Genomic DNA, 15,196 nt, shown 5'->3' on the forward strand with positions numbered 1-15,196 from the left:
CTCCCCGCTTCTGTACGTTCACTTTTGCAGATGCATGGATAAACAGATACAACATTTAGTGCAACTGCCAAAGGGGCTGCCCATCACTGTCGAGCCAGCTGCATGGTCTTCACTGAGGGAGCTTCCAAGTGCCATTTTATTAATGTGGAGAGAAGAATAACAGACCCTAAATATTTGAGGTCTATCCAGCCGGAGTACAGGGGATTATCTATTATCCTGTGCGAGTTAAACCTAAGTAAAAGTTAGTTATGGAATTTGAGATAAAGTTGAATTTCCCTGAAACCTAAGAGAACATAATTTGTAGCCTCGTCAGTTGTGACATGTAAATACACATGATCTCCAAAGGAGAACATAAATGATAAATTATCAGTACCTACAGGGCACCATGTACTAAATAAGTGATCAATTTAGACTGGCAATATAGAGCACCTTCCTGTGTGCAGTATATATTCATAAAAAAGTTCTCAGAAAGAGAAAAAGGTTTGCAATTGCAAGATGTCATTAGTTGTACATTTTGTCTTATTATTTAGAAATAGACATTTCGATGCCTACAGTGAAATGTCCACATAAAACACATTTATAAAGCACTTCATTTATCAGTTACTTCACATCTATTCATCACTCTCAACTTCCCCATCACCCAGTGAAAACTGCAAGAGCAACTTTAACTCCATTCTATAGATGAAGAAATTGAACCTAAAGAAATTAAGTAATTAACCGTAGACCCTGTGATTTGAAAAGCTGAGAGCCAGCACTCAAAGATCCTAGCCCTAGACCTAGGATAAAGATCTTTCAACTATTATCCACTCCTCATTATCCATTCACCTCATCATATATTGTCCTATTATGGAAGCATTGTTTCAGGGACAGGAGCCGTCAAGGCTGAGGATGAATGAGACAACTGTCCCCACATGGCAGCCAGAAATGTCAGTACAAGTCAAGAAAACACATAAGGCAGAAGCTTCAGGAGTGCACAGGCACAACAGCCTGTTGGATGGACTGGCTGTGACTATTGGTTTTGAAGAGGAGGGTGGAATATGAACCCTGAGGAGCCAAAAATGACAGGCACAGGAGTCTGGGATTTATCCCAGAAGCAATTGAGAGCCATCAAAGGGTTTTCAGCTGAGGAATGATATAATTCAATATGTGTTCCATAAAGATAACGTTGGCAAGGGTTGGAGCCTGGACTTCAGGCACTGGAAGCCCTGCAGAGGAGCTGGGGGCTGAAAGAGGAATGGAACAGCTCCTTGGGAATGGTGTCTGTTATAACTCAAGCTTAGCTCTTTGACTTGGGTGGTTCTAGAACATGGACAACTAACTCCTACTAAACTGTGAATTCTTTGCAGGAGCTCGTGTTTTATTCATCTTCGTGTTCTTGTGAATTACATAGTGCAAAAACTGCTTAGAAGGCTTCCCCTCCTAGACAGCCCGACAGCACCTCAACCTCAGCCGGAATGAAGTTGAATGCGTTACTGTGCACCCAAATACAGCTTCTCTTCCTATTTCTCTCTCCTGGTAAATGTGGCACTGCCATTCCAAATCTGGCATGCATCCTAAGACCCTTTCTCTCCCTTATTCCCATCTCCCATTTGACTGGTTTCTATATAATACTCCCTCTCCTAATATCCCTCACACCTGTCTCCTGTTCACTTTCTGTGGGGTTTGACCGGAAAGAAGCTCCTAATCAGTCTTGTCTGCAAACCTACCCCATTTTAGTCTACCTTCAATACTCCTATCAGAGGCATCATTACAAAACAAAAATGATTATGTCACTGACCTGCTTAAAACCCTTATTTGGCCCACCATTGCCTAGAGTTCGCTTGAGTTCAAGCTCTGCATCATCCTAAACCTGCAAAGCCCCACCATGAACTGGCCTCTCATCTCCAGCCAATCACCTCCAAGCACGGAAATTGTAGACAAATGACCTGCCAAGCATGCTGCACTGAGTCTAGGAGACTTCCCCTTTGCCCGGCACTTTGGTCCCGCCCACACTCATTACCTTCCTGGAGATCTCCAAATCATCCCACCTCTACCATCCCCTCTCTGAGAAAGCTTCTCTCATACAGTCACCATCCTTTGCCAGGGCCCCAGAGCAGAAATCATCTGTCCCTCTTTTTGTGAAACTATTCTATCTTTTTTACCACCATAAGAGTTCCTGACCGGGTGCACTGGCTCACGCCTGTAATCCCAGCACTTTGAGAGGCCAAGGCAGGCAGATCACCTGAGGTCAGAAGTTCAAGACCAGCCTGGCCAACATGGTGAAACCCCATCTCTATTAAAGGTACAAAAATTAGCTGGGTGTGGTGGTGGGGACCTGTAATCCCAGCTACTCAGCAGGAGTATTGCGTGAACCCAGAAGGCAGAGGTTGCAGTGAGCCAAGGTCACGCCACTGCACTCCAGCCTGGGTGACAAGAGTGAGACTCCACCTCAAAAAAGAAAAGAAAAGAAAAAGAGTTCGTAGCCCATTGTATTAAGGGCAATTATTTATATACTACTTAAGGGCAGGGCTGTTGCCTAATTCAATTCTCTCTTCAGCACCCAAGACTTTATACATAATAGGCACTCTTTAAACATTTACATAAATTATACATATTTTAAACACAAAATGATTGAATTTTAAAATGTGTTTCCAACTTAAGGGTAGGGATGTTGCCTAATTCAATTCTCTCTTCAGCACCCAAGACTTTATATATAATAGGCACTCTGTAAACATTTACATAAATTAGAGTATACATATTTTAAACACAAAATGATTGAATTTTAAAATGCATGTCCAGCCTGGACAACAAAGTGAGACTCCATCTCTACAAGAAAAAAAAAAATTAACTAGCCAGGTGCAGTGGCACGTGTCTGTAGTTCCTACTTGAGAGGCTGAGGCAGGAGGATCACCTGAGCCCAACCTGGGTGACAGAGTGAGATTCCATCTTAAAATACATATATACTTTTTAAATGTGTCAATGCTGGAAGATTTTTGCTTCTCTATTCTCAACTGCATGAGTACAGTAACTCTACTTATAGAATCTGACAACTGGCATTTGAAAGATATATAAATACATATATACCAATATATAGGGGCATGTGTATGTGTCCTGGAAACATATAATCAATTTCATTATGGCATGGTTACACTTTACACACAAAAAGTAGGTTGGCACTTGACAGGTGTATGTGGATATACGTGATTTAAAGAGCCCAAGATGAAGATATAAATCTCAACATTCCTTTAAATGAGATTAAAATAACTTTTCCTTACTTTAGTTTTATTGTTTTATTTCTCTTTTCTATATCAAAACTTTAGCCCATAGAAATTTCTTGAAATCACAAGTTTGAAGATTTCTTTGGACAATGATTGGTGAATGCGTTAAAGTACTGTTCAGCGTTTGGTTAACCAACCTGGATGCCCAGCTTACCAACATTGATTCTATTTGTTGAAGCTGTTGGAAAACTAACGGCTATTAAGTCTATCACAAAGACCTTCAAAGTCTTTTATTTTTTTCTCCTTAAAGCTTCAAACTGGGAAATTTTTGTGAGCTACTTTGAGATATTCTAAATAAAATACAATTACAACTGTATAGCTTAAGTTGAATAATACAATGCCTGGCACAGCAGAGATACTTGACAAATATTTGTTATTGTTGAATATCTCCTCCTTGCTTGATTCAACAATCCCTGAGTGCAGGAAGCAAGTCTTATTAACAGCACAGCCCCCATAGAGTCAACCACTTTGCTCAATGTTTGTTTAAGAAGTGGGTGCTCATGGGCATTCGAACTTGGGCAAGACAGACACATTCTTCAAACGCTATTTGTGTTGGTTTCATTACCTTAAAAATTGAGTTCATTGGTCTCCACAGGTACCAGTCATTATTAAATTGAGCACCCTATTTGACTATTACAGGTACAAATCAAGTACACAGGCATGAATGCTAGTTTCCATCTGGCACTACAGACCCAAATGTGAAATCTGAGGAATTGTCTAAGGAGAAGTCAGTCTCAAACTCAGGAAACAGAAACAGTGATCCATAAATGTTGTTTCTCCATCTGCAACAGTGATAAGTCACAAACAAGTAAAGTGAGGCATATTATCATTGTTAACTGTTTCAGATCACCATCTGCAAAAAGAACACAACAGAATGGAAATTGCTTTTATAAAGTATTCGATACGATTTAAACATCTCATGATATGCAGTGGGGCTCTCCAACATGTGCCAGATGCTATTAAATACAGCTTGCTCTATGAAAAAATCATGCAAAATACATTTGCCAATTGAATTATATTGCAGGGCATAAAGGGCCGAGTACATAAACAAATCCCCATTACCTTGGTCTGTGGACATTTTTCCTTGTAACTTTTGGAGATAGAACAAGAGAAATATGAATCACTATAATGCTTTTATTTTTTAGCTAACAATATGCTTTCAAAGCATCCACCATTATAGTGCAAAACACATCATAGCATGTATCCATTTCTCACTTAATAAGAACAAGATTTACTATTCACATTTCTATCGTTTTGCTCAACACTGTAGCCTTGGGAATTGTTTACCGAAGGAGCCACCATGGAAAAGATGCATAGTTGCAAAAATAATTACAGGTACCCATGCATTTGTCTAAACTATTTTTTAAATAACAAGTGCTGCATAAATGAAGGAAATTTTTCTTTATCTTTTTCTTTTTTCTTTTTTTTTTTTTTTTGAGACAGAGTCTCACTCTCTTGCCCAGGCTGAAGTACAGTGGCATGATCTCAGCTCACTACAAGCTCCGCCTCCCAGGTTCACGTTATTCTCCTGCTTCAGCCTCCCGAGTAGCTGGGACTATAGGCGCCGCCGCCACACCCAGCTAATTTTTTGTATTTTTAGTAGAGATAGGGTTTCACCATGTTAGCCAGGATGGTCTCGATCTCCTGACCTTGTGATCCACCCACCTCCACCTCCCAAAGTGCTGGGATTACAGGCGTGAGCCACTGCACCCAGCCGGAAGTTTTTCTGAATCTTAATGTAGCAACAAACATTTGTAAACCTTTTTATATTTTGCAGAGAATTTTCACTTTTCCATATTACCTTCTGAATTAGGATTTTGCCCATGATAAGTAAGGCAAGTATTACTTAGTAGATAAATTATAAACATGAGAAACTAAGGTTTCCAGGGATAGCGTGGATTTACCCAAGGATGCCAAGGAACAAGACTTCACACAGAAAAGCTCCAGGTCAAATGTCCCCTCCACATCCTGTGTCCGTTCACTCCCCTAGGGCCTCCTCAGGCGCTGTCTGGAAGAGGAAGCTTGGGCTAGACAGGACCCCGTAGGTCCCCAAGCTCTGAGGATACAACTCTTTTATGTATCACTTACACCCTGAAGCATGTTTAGGGTTAAGAATACAGAGTGAGAAATCCACGTGCTGAAGTGGTAAGTACTGCGGGGAAGGTAAAGTCCAGGGTGGAGCATCCTGAGCTAAGACCAAGTGTAGGAACAGGAGCATGAACCAGTTCACCAACATCAGGGTTCACCTATCCTCAGGGCTCAGTTCCATGCTTCCCTCTCAGTGGTGGTCTAGTCTTCCAGCTGCCATGCAACTGACCATCAGCCCCATCTCATGGAAAAAGGTTTTGCTCAATCCCCTGTGGATCAAATAAAAATGGTTTGCTTCGAGTAGAGTTGGAAACTAACTCACAAAGCTACTGGCATTTTTTTGTAATGGTAGATGGATGGAAGGTTATTGTTCAAAGTTGTAGACATTTATGCATAAGGACTAGCCTGGCTAAGACTCTTGCTCACAGACACAGAGAGTGGAACGAAAAGAATCCTCCAAAGGGAGCAGGCCTTTGGTGACATACCAAACACTGAGGAACTGACCAGAGCCCAGCCCGGGAGAAAGATTTATTTTATTCATACATCATAAGTCGTCTTTTTTTTGTGGATGGGAAACTGGCACAGAAGCCAATTAGAAGGAGAAGAAATAGTGAGTGTGCAGCAGAGTGACAGCAGCAAAGATGCCATGTTGAGGAGATGGGATATCCAGGGCAATGAGATGTAGAAACATCAAAGATAAAATCATGTGTAGAACCGGGGGGGTGCCATTAGCAAAGGTGGGGATGTCAGATTGGTGAGATTGGGGGTTCAGGGGTGGGAAAGGGATTGGACTACTCCCTTCCTGAGGGGACCCATCATGGGCATGTTAATGGGCATCAAGGCTGCACTGCTGAGATGGTAGTGTGAGATGACCAGGAAGAAAGTGTGCTGGTGCTAGTGATACTCAGAGTGAGTTTCAAAGCCTGGGGATAGAGAAGACAGGCTGGAAAACCCTGAGAGGAGTAGAAAAGATGATCGAGGCCAGGCACGGTGGCTCACGCCTGTAATCTTGGCACTTTGGGAAGCCAAGGTGTGTGGATCAGCTGAGGTCAGGAGTTTGAGACTAGCCTGACCAACATGGTGAAATTCTGTCTCTGCTAAAAATACAAAATTAGCTGGGCATGATGGCACATGCTTATAATCCCAGCTACTTAGGAGGTAGAGGCAGGAGAGTCACTTGAACCCAGCAGGCCGAGGGTACAGTGAGCCGAGATCACACCATTGCACTCCAGCCTGGGTGACAGAGCGAGATTCCATCTCAAAAAAAAAAAAAAAAGAAAAGATGATCAAGATGGGTAAGCATCTGACTCCAAGGTCAGAAAGCCTAGGTTTGAATCCTAGCTGTGACATTTGGTAGCCCTATAAACTTAGTGAATCATTTAACCTCTCTCTCCCTCAATAGCCTCATTGGCAACATGGAACTGATAGCAGCCTCTGCTACACAGAGTGTGGCCATCACTGACTATGTTCATATATGGAAAGCATGGAGAACAGTGTCTGGTGGATATTGAGCACTATAGAAAGAAGTATTAGTGAAAATAATAGTGGCAATGATAATAATATAAATGGATGTTTACATTTGGGGAAGAAGAGGAAAGGAAAAGGGTAAAAGAAGCAACAAGAGGAAACCTAGAGGAAACCAAAACAGAGAGAACTTATCAAATAAGTTCTCATGGAAATAAAGAGCTAAGAGAGTTTTAGGCTGGAGAGGTTAATTAACAATACTAAATGCTGGAGAAAGGGCCAGGGAAATCATACCTGAGAAAATATCCCTAGCTTTGGGAGGTTGGAGGCCATTGATGACCTTAAGGAAAGCAGTTACAATAGACAATGGCAAGCAGCAGCCAGTGTTTAAGTGACGGGAACAGGGTAAGAAACAAGAAGTACAGGCTATTCATTCAAGAATTTTAAAGGGGAAAAAGGAGAGGGAATAAGAGAGTTGCCAATGGGATTGCAGCATATAAAGTAGAGTTGTTTTAAGGTTGGTAAATCTTAATATATCAAAAGACAGAGAAGAGGCCCACAGAAAGAAAGAGAATAAGGCAACGAGTTAAAAGTAGAAAAAACTGATGAGGCTGGATGCGTGAGGAGGCAATGGGAATTCAACCATGGCACAGGGAGGGGAGTGTGGAAGAGAGAAGGGCCATGCCTGTCCTCAGAAAAGAGAAGGAAGGGACAGGAGAACATGCAGATAAATATTGAGGTGGAGAGGGGGGACAGTGAGGGGACTGAATTTAAATGGAAACGTTCTTCCCATTAAAGTGAGGTCCATTTTCCAGGGATGCTTGAGGGGTATTGAGTTGAGAGTTTGAGAAAAAAAATTATTTAAAGAAAAAAAATCACTCCTGGTTTCTGTATGATGTATTACATGAATGCCTAGGAGACTCAATTATCGCATTTTTGTGACCATCTTCAGCAACTCTTGGTCACATGGAAGCTAGATGCAAAGTCCAAGATTGGCAGGTTCAGAGCACATGTGTTCCAGGACACTAAGAAGAGCGCAGCTGAGACACCTGACCAGGCTAGGTAGGGGAACTGTGAAGCCAGGAGAGACTGTAAGGACCAGAAGAGCAGAGACAGCACCATACTTAAGGTTTTGTTAAGAATAAAAAAAATACAAAAACGGTATGTAGGAAGTAAAGTACTAGGAGGGCAGTCATGGCTCGGAAGAAAGGCAGAGGTAGGACCAGAGAACTAGAGACACTAAAAGTCGAGAGCCTCCTATTAGGGATGATCCCCTAATAGGAGAGCCTCCTATTGGGAGAGCCTCCTATTAGGGATGAGCTAGAGAGTCGTTTCAGAAGGACGGGTCCCCAGATGTCCTTGGTCAACCCAGATCTCCCCTGCTCCTGCTTATAATTCTCAACTGTAGGATGTGCTGGGAATGCAATCTCTCAATATAAGAAGGAATAGTCTAGAACAGCCCAGGCTCTGTTCCCATTCCTCTTATAACAGTGATATAGGAGTTAAGAAGAAATTACTTAGGCAGATAGTGAGGGTACAGGAGTAAGGCTTTTCCTTTTAAATGAAAAGCCGCCCCAAATTATTTTCTAACAAAGATCAGCCTGTAAAATTGAGCTGCATAGACAAGCAAGCTGGAAGCTTGCACAGGTGAATGCCGGCAGGAAAAATGCTACCTGGGACTAGACATGTTCAAAATGGCGGCTCCATCTTCCCTCCTCTTTGCCAGCCACGTGTACAGTAAGGAGCAGACAAGATTGCCCCAGTCAGGTAGAAAGTCTATTTGCATAATAAGATTAGGGTGGGGTGGGCAGCCATACATGTGCACTATGTAAACATCACACCTGATCAAACCAATCTGTGAGCCCTACCTAAATTAAACACTGCCCCCTCAAGCCTGCCTATAAAATGCAGCGAACTCCACCAGCCCTCTTTCCTTTTGGAAGCCCCTCACTCTCATGAGAGAGAGGGCGGTTCTCCTTTGTCTTTCTTTTGCCTATTAAACGTCCGCTCCTAAATTCCTCGTGTGTGTCTGTGTCCTAAATTTTCTTGGCGTTAGACGGCGAACCCCAGGTATTTACCCCAGACAACGACACCACTTCAATAGAATGTCCTGCAATGCGTTAGCCCCGCAATCCCAATCTTCCCCCATATACAGAAACCCAGAGCAGAGTGCTTTGGGGGTCCCCTGGCGGTGGTACGATGTGGGGCATGCACAGACAAATTCCATGTGCCACACGCAGCTTCCCTTTACCTTGGGAGACGAACTTGTCAGGAATCCTAGGCTTCTTTTGTTTCTTGCCTGTCTGTGAGTATTACAATTGCTTCACTTAATTTGTCGTGCATGTGTTCCGTCTTACCAGACTGGTGCAAGTGTTGGAAACTTCAGATTGGTAACTGGTGCACACCAAGCCTGCTTCACAGTAGTAGGTGCCAAGGAGCTGCTAGGCCTATCCTGTTTCATCCAAGAGGAAAGCCCCACTAATCCTTTTCCTATGTCTAACTTTTTTCTTGCTTCAGTCCAGAGACCAAAATTAAAATGTAAAGGGTAGAATTCTACAAGACAAACGCTATGCTTTTTATTTGTTTCTTTGTTATCATTGTTATTATTATTGTCATTATTGATATCCTTTAACTTGTCATTTTAAAGACAACCTTTGGAGAGAAGGGGGGAAAATCACATGTGCTCAGATCCCATCTCAAACCGGAACCAGGCTCTTTGATTCTCAGTGTAGAGCTCATTAGTGCTGCCTGGGTTACTTCTACCAAAAAAAACCAGCTCCGGTCTAGGATTTCCTAAAATAACAGAGACCAGAAACTCTTTTCCTGAGCTTGCCAAACTTGTGTGCTTCTATGACTTTGAAAATACCTGTGCTTTAGCTTGGAACACTCTTCCTACTCTTGCCTACTTAGAAAATTCTAACTTATCCCTCAAGTCTCAGTAGAAGAAGTACTTGTTCTATGCAGCTCCCACAGATTCACTCAGAGAGCAAGTACCACAGGGACAGTATTTTTTAAATAATGCCTGAGAGTTCCTTAGACTGGTAGGTTGTGTTCCTTCCCTGTACACCAGCTACCACCAAAGCCAAGCCAATAAAACTTAACTCTCCATCTGAGTCCATTTTGCTTTTTGTATTTTGCTAGAACAGCATATTACAGACCAGGTATTCTGTGTAAATACAAATGGTAGCAATTCTAGCAAAATACAAATGCTTAGTCCATTTGTATTTTGCTGTAACAACATACCACAGACCGAATCATTTATAAACCAAAGAAGTTCATTTGGCTCATGGTTCTGGAAGCTAGGACGTTTAAGATTGAGGGGTCACAGCCGGGCGCGATGGCTCACTGCTATAATCCCAGCGCTTTGGGAGGCCGAGGCGGGTGGATCACCTGAGGTCAGGAGTTCAAGACCAGCGTGGCCAACATGGTGAAACCCTGTCTCTACTAAACAATATATATATTGTTTAGCAGCTACTCGGGAGGCTCAGGCAGGAGATTCGCTTGAACCCAGGAGGTGGAGGTTACCGTGAGCTGAGATGGTGCCACTGCACTCCAGCCTGGGGGACAAGTGTGAGACGTCATCTCAAAAAAAAAAAGAAAGAAAGAAAAGAAAAGATTGAGGGGTTATATCTGGTGAGGGTCTCTTCCTGTGTCATAACATGGTAGAAGGCATTACATGGCAAGAGCACAGGAGAGAGAGAGGGACAGAAGGGGGCCAAATTCATCCTTTTCTCAGGAAACCATTCCCACAATAACAGCATGAATCCACTCACGAGGTCAGAGCCCTCCTGACTTCATCACCTCTTAAAGGTCTCACCTCTCAACACTGTTGCATTGGGGATTCAGTTTCAACACGCGAACCTTAGGGGATACATTCAAACCACAGCACTCCTCTAGCAAGAAAGAACATATGACAAAGAAAATGTCTTTTCCAGGGAGAATGGGAAATGGAAATCTGGACTTTTCTAGCCCAGAAGAGGGTGGAAAGATAAAGAGAAGCTGAAGGCAGTCAGGCCACAATTGATTCGTAACATCCATGTGTCATGGTTTCCCACTTACCAGGTAGGTTGGAGGATTAGGATAAAAGAAATGAAAGGACATGTGTTTTGTGTGTGCCCCAGTTTCTATTTGGAATTCAGATGAGACTGCTGGGCTTGGTGGCCCATTAGCAGCATGGTGTGCTGCACTGAGTAAAAATGGCGGCACACTGTGGTGGGGAAGAAAGCTTCAGCTATCATTCTCAGGCATCCTTCGACTTCTGTGGCAGAAGCAGCCCACCTGCCCTGTGGAGAAAGGGAAGGTACCTAATGGTGCTGGCCAGGGAGTGAGTAGAGAGAGGAATGGTAATGTGGAAAGGGGTGGGAAGGTCACCAAATAGCCAAGGGCCTCTGGGCAGCCTTGGCCTCCAAGCCCCATGGGGTTCCTGCAGTGCCAGGAAGTACTGACGAGAGCCCAGCCAGCAGAGAAAGACCCTGAGGCCAAGATAATATGGGGCACAAGTCCCTCTGTCCGTCACCATCCTTAGTGATAGGCAGGCAGAGGTCACTGCATGCAGAGCCTGGGGAACATAAAGGGCAATAAAGAGTCCAGCAAATGTGCCTGTAAGACATTTTTCTCTCCCACCTCTACAAGACCACAAGTGAGTCAACCCCCACTGCCAGACACTCATGTCATTTTGGAATAGGTCACAGTGAAAGGGAAGAAAACTAAAACACTAAATGTATATTGGAAAGGAATTAAATTACTTATAAAAGTTGATTTATGCCAGAAGAAATGGAGCTAAATTAATGAGTCTTAATTGACTATTTAACTCAATAACTAATTTCACTAGCTAGGTTGAGATAACTAGTTAAAGCCAACACACACATAGATGCAGACACACAACACAGATCAAGTTGGACGGGGACCTGCAGTAAAGACCATTACCTAACATAGAGAGGCTACATTTTCTCTTTAAATATTTGTAAGTTTATGATCCTGCTATGCAAAGCCCATACTATATTATAATTTTTTACTGACACTTATATTCTCACATTAAACTGAGGTTTTGAGAGTCAAGACCTTGTATGTTCAACTTCTAATTCTTCAAAAATTCCTGGCATACAAGAAGTCCCTAGAAATATTTGCAGAATAAAGGAAGAGAAGAATTAGAGTTGACAAGGTAGTGTGAGAATAACCACTGGGCAATCTTAATTGACATGCGTAACAGCAAAATAGACTCAAGAATCCAACCAAGACAATCTACCTCTGTCTTGGCTTTTGACGAGCTTTAGTTCCGAGTTTTCTTAGTGTCTGTTCTCCTTTATTTATTTTTTCCTTTCTTGCTCCACCGAAGCATTAAGAAGAAAGGAAAACAGAAGACTTTAGCTAATGAGCTCTTCCAAATGTTTCTGAGCATCCCCTCCCCTCCTCTGGATGTGTTTGAATGCCGCTGTAAAGGTACAGGAATAATAAGGGAAGCAGGCAAGCGGCATGTACTGTGAGAAACCAGGAAGTCAAAGCACACATGCATGCACACACACACAGTTAACCAACAAGTGACCCAGTCATAACGGTATTTTAATAAATACACAGATGTAAATATACATACATATATATTATGAAAAAATATATAAGGCAAGTACAAACTAGTCTACCTGAAACCCTAGACATTATTTTACCCTATGTTCTATCCAGTCTTGCTCCATAATAGGAAACAATAAGAAACACTGCTAAGTAGCCTTTAAAAATAATCTTTGCATATTAGTCTGTTTTCACACTACTATAAAGATACTACCTAAGACTGGGTAATTTATAAACAAAAGAGGCTTAATTGACTCACAGTTCAGCATGGCTGGGGAAGCCTCAGGAAACTTACAATTGTGGTGGAAGGGGAAGCAGTCACCTTTTTCACAAATCAGAAGGAGAGAGAAGAGTGAGCAAAGTGGGAAGGACCCCCTATAAAACCATCAGCTGTCGTGAGAACTCACTATCACAAGAGCAGCATGGGGGAAACCACCCCATGATCCAATAACCTCCCCCTAGGCCCCTCCCTTGACATGTGGGGACTACGGAGATTACAATTCCAGATGAGATTTGGGTGGGGACATAGAGCCAAACCATACCACTTTGCAATTGCTTATAGGAGTGCCATGATGAATTTGACCAAATTCTGCTAAAAGGAATCTTGTAAAATAGAACCAGTGTCTCTAAAGGAATTAGAATTAGGGTGAAGGGAGGAAGGGAAGACCTAGCTGAGTCACAGTGTGGTTGACTCCTGGACACCATTTTCTCCTCTTATCATCCCCCTGCTATTCTGCAGAGCAGGACATCAAAAATGTACATTTTCCAAGATCCTGGTCAGATTCTACTCAGAAGGAGCACTCACATGTGATTTGGAAGGCAGAGAGAAGCAGTCATCACAGTGGTGCTCCTCTGGCAGTGAGGGGCACATGGGGCCTTTGAAAGATGTAGGATTTTGGATGAGCTGCAAGAGTTCTGGAGGCAGCTGCATCTGCTGGAGACCTTACAACCTGCTGCCTCACTCAAAGCTAAGTCATCTCCTGTATTAAATTCCTTCCTTCTTGAAATACCTGAAGTTGTTTCCATTTCTTTGAACATCCCTGATGCCATGGAACTTAACAGTTCATCTTATTCTGTGGTGGAACAGAGAACACATTTTTAGGGAATGCTAGCAAGAGATGAGCTTTTATAAATCCCGTCCCTCCTTAATCCACCAGCAAGTCCTTTTTTCTTGTCTTACAAGTCAGCTTGTATAGTCACTTCCTAATCCTATGATGATCAATCTAGGGCGAACACCCCTAGGTCCCATCCAGTCCTCCTCATCTAACACAAGATGTAGACAGAGGCTCAGTACTGCAGCTTTTTCTGTGTCTTCCGCATTGCTCTCATGGTCAAAGGTCTTCTGTGGCTATATCCTCCCACCTCAGAGCTGAAACGCTCTTACCATTCAGTCCTTCCAGAGCCTGGCTCTCCCCAGCCACCTTTACAACACTTCCCTAGCCCATCACATCTCTAGCCAGGCTGCTCTCCCTCCTTTCACCAGCACACCACATGCATCATACCTTGCTTCCTTTGTTCAGGCTTTCCCTCCCTGAGAATGCCCTCGCTCATCTGCCTGGTCCCACCACATTTGCAGAGACAACTCATGTCTTAGTTCCTCCATGAAGACTTCTCTAACCACACAAAATTCCACCAATACCTTGCTTCTCAGAACTGAAATATTTAAGCATAGGAGACTGCCTCCCAAGTCCAACTCAAATTGTTGACCCAGAGACTTAGAAGTTAAATGCATGGCTAATGCTTTAAACTACCGTCAGCCCTCTGTATCCATAGGTTCCACACCTGTGGATTCAACCAAGTGCAGATAGGAAATATTTTTTATAAAAATTTCATCAGTACTGAACAAGCACACTTCTTTCTTTGTCATTATTCCCTAAACAACACAGTATAATAACTTATTTATATAACATTTACATTATATTAGGTATAAGTAATATAGAGATGATTTAAAGTATATGGGAGGATGTGTGTAGGTGGTAAGCAAATACTACTCCATTTTATAGCAGGGAGTTGCATCATCTGTGGATTGTTGGTATCCAAGGAAGGGGGTCCTGATAACCACAGATATCAAGGGATGACCACTCTACCTTTTGGGATAGTTTCTTGGCAGACACTAATGGCTAAAGATTGCTCCAACTCCTACGGTAATATTTTCCACATGGCAACCAGCAATCTTTTTACACTGGATATCAAAGCACACCCCTTCCTTGTCTGGCTTCTCCTGCACCAGGTCCCCAACATGAGCAGCCAGTCACTCCATTTTCATCACACTGGTCCTTTTGCTCTTCCCTAAAGGAACCATGCTTGTTCCCATCTCAAGACACTGGCAGGTGCTGTTCCAACCATCTGGAAAGCTGTTTTCTTAGAACTTCACATAACTCCCTCCCCTTCACTGCATCTCACTTCTCTACTCAAATATCAGCACCTCAGAGAAGCCTTCTCAGATAATTCTTTCTACCATGCCTTCTCTTCAGGCTGTGTCCTCTTACTCTACTTTATTTTTCTGTTTTTATGCAATACTTCTATGATGTATGTATTTGTTCACTGGTTTATTTTCCATCATTCTAAAAAGGAAGCTTTCCGAGGATGAAGAGGCAAGTGCCTCATGGACCATTATCCCCTAACAGCAAAAACTGTGCCCACCACATAGCAGCAGCTCAGGAAAGATTTGCAGATTGAAAACATGAATGATTCTATTTCAACCCATCGAGCAATGTTTGGGATAGAGTGAGTCTTACACTCTAGAACTCAAGTTAGACCAGATGACTAGAAATCTTTCTGTATCTAAAAGTGTGTTTCCAATAATGAATAAAATCAAATGTAAA

This window comes from Rhinopithecus roxellana, chromosome 4, assembly GCF_007565055.1.
Source record: "Rhinopithecus roxellana isolate Shanxi Qingling chromosome 4, ASM756505v1, whole genome shotgun sequence".
NCBI lineage: Eukaryota > Metazoa > Chordata > Mammalia > Primates > Cercopithecidae > Rhinopithecus > Rhinopithecus roxellana.